The 9,191-nt window shown below is 35.5% G+C and overlaps 1 long non-coding RNA gene across 1 annotated transcript; it reads right to left on the reverse strand.

The window, feature by feature from the left end:
• Nucleotides 1–5,977: 5,977 nt before the first annotated feature.
• On the reverse strand, nt 5,978–8,651 carry LOC145135982 (uncharacterized). The gene is made up of 3 exons (XR_013720150.1): nt 7,493–8,651; nt 7,099–7,161; nt 5,978–6,606 (listed from the first exon to the last, which is right to left on the reverse strand). It is a non-coding gene; the product is annotated as an uncharacterized LOC145135982 (long non-coding RNA).
• Between the last annotated feature and the right edge of the window lie 540 nt (nt 8,652–9,191).

Below are 9,191 nucleotides of genomic sequence, written 5' to 3' on the forward strand. Positions count from 1 at the left end.
TGATTAAATACATATAATCATATGTGATTATATGTATCTAATCACATATGATTTATATGGACAAAAATAATGATGTCTATATAAATCATATGTGATTAGATACATATAATAACATATGATTATATACACAAGAACAACTATTGAATCGAGAACACAAAGATAAATATTGTCCACATATATCATATGTGATTAAATGTATATAATCATATGTGATTACCCACCACCACCTACAACTACTATAAACCAACTATCACCCACAACCCTCATCACCTACGGCCAACCACCACCACCACCCACCACCACCCGCCACAACTATACCCGCCCACCACCACCACACCCCCACCACCACCAAGCATCGCTACCATACGACCACCACCCACTACCAACAACCACTAACATTATATGTGATTAAATACATATAATTACATAAAATCATGTGTGATTATATGTATTATTTATATGTATTTAATCACATAAATCCTATGTGATTAAATACATATAATCATATGTGATTATATGTATCTAATCATATGATTAAATACATATAATCACATGTGATTAAACTCAATACCTATCACCACCACCCTCCACCGTCACCCACCACCACCACCTGCCACAACTATACCCAACCACCACCACCACACCCCCACCACCAAGCATCGCCACCATACGACCACCACCCACTACCTACAACCACTAACATTATATGTGATTAAATACATATAATTACATAAATCATGTGTGATTATATGTATTATTTATATGTACTAAATCACATAAATCATATGTGATTAAATACATATAATCACGTGTGATTATATGTACCTAATCAGATATGATTTATATAAACAAGATTCATTAAAACAAATCCTTTCCAAATACATGACATATGATTAAATACATATAATCACATTTGATTAAACTCAATACCTACCACCACCACCCTCCACCGTCACCCACCACCACCACCGCCACTTCCCACTCATCACCTACCACCTATCGCTACTCACCACTACCCACCACCCCTTTTATTCATATTTGATTCAATATTTGTTCTCGTGTATATAATTAGATGTGATTATATATGTATTTCATCACATATGATTTATATTGAGAAAATTCATTTTTCTCCATATAAATCATATGTGATTAGATACATATAGTCACATGCGATTAAATACAAGAGAAAATTTATTGAATTGAAAGAGAAAAAATAAATCTTTCCCAAATAATGATATGTGATTGGATACATATAATCACCTATAATCACATATGATTTATGTGGATAATATTCATTTATTAGTTCGTCTCATGTATTTAATCACAAGTAATTATACGTATACATGTGATTATGTGTATCTAATCACATATGATTTATGTGGCTAAGATTCTTTTTCGCGTTCTCGATTCAATAATTGTTTTTTTCCACTTTAATAATATGTGATTAAATACATTATTCATATGTCATTATATGTTTCTAATCACATATGATTTTATTTGGAAAAAACAAAGCTTGTCTATGTAAATCATATATGATTAGATACATACAATCACATGTAATTATATACACGATAACAAATATTGAACCAAGAACACGAAAACAAATATTTATCCAAATTAATCATATGTGATTAAATACATATAATCACATGTGATTATATGTATCCAACCATATATGATTTATGTGGATGAGATTTATTGTCACATTCTCGATTCAATAATTGTTCTTTGTCCACTGTAATCATATGTGATTAAATACATATAATCATATGTGATTATATGTATCTAATCACATATGATTTATACGGACAAAAAATAATGATGTCTATATAAATCATATGTGATTAGATACATATAATCACATATGATTATATACACAAGAACAACCATTGAATCGAGAACACAAAGATAAATATTGTCCACATATATCATATGTGATTAAATGCATATAATCATATGTGATTATATGTATCTAATCACAAAGAATTTATGTGGAAAATATTTATTTTTGCGTTCTCGATTCAGTATTATATGTATCTAAATAGATATGATTTATATGGACAATATCAATTTTCACATTCTTGTTCAATAGTTCTTCTTGTACATTTAGTCACATATGATTTCTGTACACAAGATTCATTTTCGCGTTTTTGATTAAATAGTTTTTCTTTTTCCACATTAATCATATGTGATTAATACATACAATCACATATGATTAAATACATAAGAAAAAATACTGACACATGAATATTATCAATATAAATCATATGTGATTTGATACATATAATCACATATGATTAAGTACATGAGTACAACTATTGAATTTAGAAAGAAATAATGAATCTTGTCCACATAAATCATATGTGATTAAATACATATAATCACATGTGATTAAATATATTAGAACAATTATTGAATCGACGCAAGAATAAATATTTTCCATACGAATCATATGTGATTAAATATATATAATCACATGTGATTAAATACACAAGAACAACTATTGAATCAACACGTGAAAACAAATATTGTCCATGTAAATCATATGTGATTAAATACATATAATCATATGTGATTTAATACATGATGGGTGGTTGCAAGTGGTGGTGGGAGGTTGCAAGTGGTGGTGATAGTGATGGGTAGTGGTTTTGGTGGGTGGTGGGTGGGTGTGGGTGGTGGAGGTGGGTGGTGGTGGTGGTGGGTGGTGCTGGTTGGGTGGTGATGATGGTGGGTAGTGATGGTGGTGGCGGGTGGTGGTGGTGGTTGTGGTGGGAAGGTGGTGGGTGGTGGGTGGTGGTGGGTGGTGGGTAGTGATGGGTGGTGGATGGTGGTTGGTGGTGGTGGGTAGTGATGGGTGGTGGTGGCGGGTGGTGGTCGGTGGTGGTGGTGGTGGGTGGTGGTTGTGGTGGCGGTTGGTGGTGAGTAGTGATGGGTGGTGGGTAGTGGTGATGGGTGGTAGGTAGTGGTGATGGGTGGTAGGTAGTGGTTGTGGGTGGTGGTGGCAGGCTGTGGTGGTGGAGGTGGGTGGTGGTGGCAGGTGGTGGTGATTGGGTGGTGAGTGGTGATGATGGCGGCGGGTGGTGGTTGCTGGTGGGTGGTGGGTAGTGATAGGTGGTGGGTGGTGGTTGGTGGTTGGTGGTGGCGGGTGGTGGTTGGTGGTGGGTGGTGAGTAGTGATGGGTGGTCGGTGGTGGTGGTAGCAGGTGGTGGTGGGTGGTGGTTGGTGGTGGTGGGTAGATGGGTGGTGGTTGGTGGTGGTGGTGGGTGGGTGGTGGTGGGTTGTGGGTAGTGATGGGTGGTGGTGGTGGTGGGTGGTGGTGGCGGGTGGTGGTGGAGGTGGGTGGTGGTGGCGGGCAGTGGTGGTTGGGTGGTGATGGTGGCGGCGGGTGGTGGTTGGTGGTGGTTGGTGGTGGTGGTGGTGGTGGTGAGTGGGTAGTGATGGGTGGTGGGTGGTGGGTGGTGAGTGGTGGTTAGTGATGGGTGGTGGTGGTGGTGGTGGTGGGTGGTTAGTGGTGGTGGGTAGTGATGGGTGGTGGTGGCGGGTGGTGGTGATGGTTGGTGGGTAGTAGTTGTGGGTTGATTTCCATCCGTACGTATTCGTAATATTCTGTATCATTGTATTCCTTTCGTATTCGTATGTGACTAATTTGCATTTGCGGTTCGTTAATCAGAAAAAGAAAAAATAAATGTCGTTATTTTCACGAGTCACGAACGAAGAACACATCTACTTTCTATGAATGTTTTCATTTTTCATTTTTATTTGAATGTTATTGACTTTATGAATTTATGTTGAAAACCTTTTTTATGTTAATTACTTTAATCATTTTATGAATTTATGTTGACTAAACCTCATTTTTTGAAATGTGTTGCTTATTTTAATAAACGAGTTATATGGGTTGGGTTTGTCCCATTAACTTGTGAACCCGCTAACCCATATACTTAAACGAGTTATATGGGTTGGGTTGGGTTGAGGTTTCCAAACCACCAACCCGTGACCCGCCAACCCGTCAACCCATATATTATATGGGTTAGGTTGAGTTTATGTTTTCTGACCCGCCAACCCGTCAATCCGTGACCCGCCAACCCGAACAAAACCCAATTGTCAGGCCTACTAAATGGTTTTAGTCGGTTAAAGCTTAATATCGGTTAACCATAATGGTCTAATATGACATAAAAATAAAAATAAAATTTGAAAAAAGTAAAGTCCATTGTTATAAAAAGTGAACATATGTATATAGATAATTGTGTTGATAGAAGATTACTTATCATATTTAATTCCAAATAATTACCCTTTAAATTTTCAATTCGTAATATAATTATATACCATATATTTAATATTATATTATATTAAAAACATTTATTAATATTATTGGTGCGGTTTGATTTATAGTGGTTCGGTTTTAGATGAAAACCATAATCGAATCATATGTATTCGGTTAATCAAAATTAGAAACCACACCATATATTTTAGTAATAGTTCGGTTAAAATGGTTCGGTTATATCAATTAATTTGGTTATGGTTCGGTTTTTCGGTTAATATGGTCACCATTTAAAGTTTTTCATAATTAAAACAAGAGAAAATTGCAAAAATGGTCCCCGTGGTATGCAAATTTTTGGGGTTTTAGTCCAAACCACAATTTTTTTGGATTGGTGGTCATTTTAAGCTAGTTTCTTTGCGTTTTTGGTCCCTCCGTAAACTAAAAAGACTATTATCCCCTTCTGATATATTTTTTATGCTTTTTCTATTTAATTTAAATGAAAAATAAAATAATTACCTAATTTGGGGCGCACCTCTCTCTCCCTCTATCTCTCTCTCTCTCTCTCCGAATAAACCCAGGTAGAAGATAGTGGATTAAAATTCATTCCATCCCCCTCGTTCTTCAGCTTATGTCCTCACTGGTGCTTGTTAGCAAGAAGCATGTTCCAATATGATTGTATTGACTTGATTGTGTTTGTAATTAATAGGGGAAGCAGAGAAAGAAAGGTGATAGATCTGATCGACTTTAAGTAGTAAGGGCTCAACAAAATCATGTCAAATTAGCTCAAATCTAGGGTTCTAGAGCACCCACTTATCGACAGAGGCAGAGATGGGTGGTGGTATTGGCTGGAATAGGAAGAGAGGAAGAAGATGATGATGTTCGTAAGGAAGAAGACGGGTCCGTCCCCAACCACTTACAGAGACGAACTCCTCTGTAGACCTTCTTCGTTTTCTTTCCTATTTCTTCTCCACTACTTCAGGTGAACATTTGACACCCCAAACATTGATCTGGGATTCGCATTCCACATTCTCACAGATTTCATGTTCCACCGGCGACAACTGGCTCTAAGAATTTCCGATTACTGTTCTTCCTCCCTACCCTTTACAACGAAGATGACTATGCAAGGGAGGTAAAACCCACGATTTCCTCGCATTACATACAGATAATCCAGCATAAACTTTTTGGACCAAATCAAATTCGAAGGGATTAGAATTTGGGGATGAAGCGTAGTGTTTTGGGTAGGTAATAAATCAAACAATCTTCAAGGTTGTTAATCTTGCAGAAATGAGCCTCCAACCAACAATTTATCATTGATGTTCCTTGTATCAGATGTTATGAGTTCATGTGGTTGATGGGATAACCATAAAGAAGAAGTAGAAGATGAGTTTAGAGGATGAACACACACAGACACACTTATTTCAAGTATTAACCCAGTGTGAGATTTCCGATGAGAGATGGTGATCTACGGGTAACAACATTGATGAGAGATGGTGCAGGAGGAGGAAGTAGACGACAGCCGTGTGGAGGAAGTAGACGACAGCCGTGTGCTGAGGGGGGAAGTAAGAATCGTCGATGATGATGGGTTACTCGAGGGTGAGATCATCGAAAAAATTAAGTCTTCATTGGTTTATTTGAGAGGGTCGATTAGAGAGAGAGAGAGAGAGAGAGAGAGAGAGAGAGAGTTTTCTTAATTTTTTTATTATAAAAATAGATAAGAAATGAAAGAAAAATGAAAAAGAAATACCTCAAGGGTATTTTAGTCTTTTTAGTTTTCCAAGGGACCAAAACTACAAGCAAACCAGCTCATAAGGACCACCTCATAAGGACCATCGATCCAAAAAAGTCGAGGTTTGGACTAAAACCCCAAAAAAATACATACCACAGGGACCATTTTTGCAATTTTGTCTTAAAACAATAGGTTAGGTTAATTTTGATGTAATTTGGCTAGTTACTATTAATAACCCTATCTTCTTAGGAATGTTAATATATGTCTAACAAACACTTTCTTTATACTTTTACAATATTTTAATGTTTAATGCATATATTTGAGATAACGTTATAAATCCACATATCTATTTGGCCTACCTCTTTATCCCTCCTTCGTCCTGTAACATGCATCATTAAATGTTGGTACAAGACTACAATCTTTTCAACTAAGAGAGCTAGCTAGTACCATCAACCAGTACACCTCGATCCTCTGTGTACACCAAGTCACCGAGCGAGGCATACATGCACTCTGAAGTATTTCTAAATTTCAACCGCTTTTCTTATAATTAAAATCAATCTTGATGGCGAAAGCTTCTGTAATCTTCTAGGTTCTTCCATTAGATCATGTATGTATTACAAACCTTTACACAAAATATAAGATAAATAAGTAAATAAGACAACCCTCAAGAAAAAAAAAACTTTTAGATCATTCAAAGATCACCCACAAATTAATTTAAGGTGAAAATTTCTTGAATCATGCTTAATTTTTATAAAGTAGGGTTTACAAGTAATCTTGTAATATTCTAATGTTCTTCCTTTTGTAAGTTGTAGAAGGATAATGTAGGCTTTAAGATCTTGAAATCCTATTAAACACAAGTTCTAATAGAAAACCCACAAGATAGAAAGTTACTGATCATTCCAAAGATTACCATGCAAGGATTTTACAAGAAGATTAAAATTTCTGGATCAAAAAAACTACTTTGAATTTTTGGGTTGATAATAGAGCATATATAGTCTTTAAGTAATCCTCTAATGTTTTTCCTTTAAGGTTCTACAAATTATCATGTATGCTTTAAAATCTTGAAAACTTAAAGGAAAACCACCGGTAGGAAGCGTCAAACAGTAGGACTTACATAAGCATGTGCTTTACTTTTGATGATGATATCTTCTTTTTGCGATGAATCATTACACCAGTACTGAAAAAAAACATACATAAATTAAATATAGTAGAAGATTAGATGGTACATAGGTAAAATCATAATTAATCACCCTCCAAACAAGCATGCATGGTCTTCTAATTATATAGAAGTCACAGAAAAAAACATAATATAATTCACATAAAGAAGAGAGAAGCCCTGTTGAATCAAGCTTAGAGACACACATAAAGATCAAAAAGTACTATTAGCATGCATGATCTCCTCAAAGACTACAAGTGAATTTAAAGTGAAGTTAAAGTACAAAATTAATCAAACAACAAGAACCAGTTAAAATAATCAAGATGGAACATGAACGATATTGCAACCGAACCTCTTCATTTAATTTTGTGTGTAAAGCATCAATAACGATGAGAGTCCAACAAGGTAATATATATCATCAAGAGGGTTTTACAAAGAGATACCAACAGAACTCCATTGGCAGTATGCCCACCTCCACCCCCACACAAATAATAAACCACCATCTCTATCGATCTTATATTTTCTTTCATCTCGAAACGACACACTAATCACACACACAAACGAACAAAATCACTTGTGGGTTTTTCTTCTATTTCTTTTCTGTTTTCTTCACACTAAACACACACACAGACACAAACATATAAAGGTAGCTTCTTTCTGTTCATTCTTCTTCACACACACATACAATATATATATATATATATATATATATATATATATATATATATATATATATATATATATATATATATATATACACGTATCTACTCTATCTTCCTTCTATTCTTAACACTAGACCCTAACTTCACGCTCAGATGTACAAAGTTTATTGTTTTTTCCGTATATCTATACCCTCTTACAGCCGTTGATTTTGATAAATAAAAAGGGGAGGTGGACAGAATGCCAAAGAACTCTGTTGAGAATCCCTTTGTTAAACACCCATGAGATCAGATGAAGGAGAACGGCTCAAAATACTCGAAAGAAAGCACTAAACCTATTCTTATAATAAGGAGAGGCAGGGGAAGATCGACACTATTTATTTGAGAGAGAGAGAGAGAGAGAGAGAGAGAGAGAGAATAATTGAGAGGGGTGGAAGGTAAGTCCTGAGACTAATAGACTAATAGATGTTTCGCGCGCGCAAACACGCAAACAGAGAGAGAGAGAGAGAGAGAGATGTTTCGCGCACGCAAACACACACACGAGAGATCTGAGTTATATTTTACTCATATTAATCATCTTCACCCAAAAAAACGAACAAATCTTACAATACAGTGAGAATCGACAGAAACAAGAAACAAGAACACATGAAACTCATATAACAAAAGCTCGTAAGAAGGCGTAAAAAATGGTTGGACTTAGATTTTAGGCACAAAGAAGGAACTTTGTTGGGTTACCCAAGTCCTTGACGACAAAACTAAAGAAAAGTATCGGTAATCCAAAGACGAAATCTATTTGATGAAAAAGCAGCCTTAGGGTATTAAGGTATGAGGGAAAGAAGGAAAGCTTTTCCCAAGCTCCTTTTTCTCATGTCAATCATGCTTTTATACTGGCCTTTTATATATTTAATTTATCTAGTTTTACATGAGGGTCAAATTCATGGATTGGCTGTGGCATTCTATAAAAAACGAGTTGGCATAAAAATGAGCTAAAGTATATATTGGTTATGAGTGGCTGAGTGCTTTTGATATCCGAAAATTATCAAGATAATCTATTAACTAAAAGAGTAAAAAAAAACATAATTCAAAAACAAGTTCTCCTTTTATAACTTTCATCATTTTAACCTAATCTTTCAAATGATTTTTCAAATAAAAGGCTTCCAGTATTTCTTTAACAAGTTATATGGAGAGGTTTTTTAAAACTAAATTCGCTGATCATATGAATTTCAGTACTATACTACCATACGGCCATACCCATCTCACTACTAGATAAATATTACTCAGTAGTGTATCAATCATACTTATTAGAATTTATCATAAGGAATAGTCAGGTTCCCATTCCTCCATTTCTTTTGTTCATATTAACGTCAAATCAAAATTTTCTTTTCTCATTCT

Source organism: Lactuca virosa, chromosome 9, assembly GCF_052849685.1.
Source record: "Lactuca virosa cultivar CGN04683 chromosome 9, Lactuca_virosa_CGN04683_v6, whole genome shotgun sequence".
NCBI lineage: Eukaryota > Viridiplantae > Streptophyta > Magnoliopsida > Asterales > Asteraceae > Lactuca > Lactuca virosa.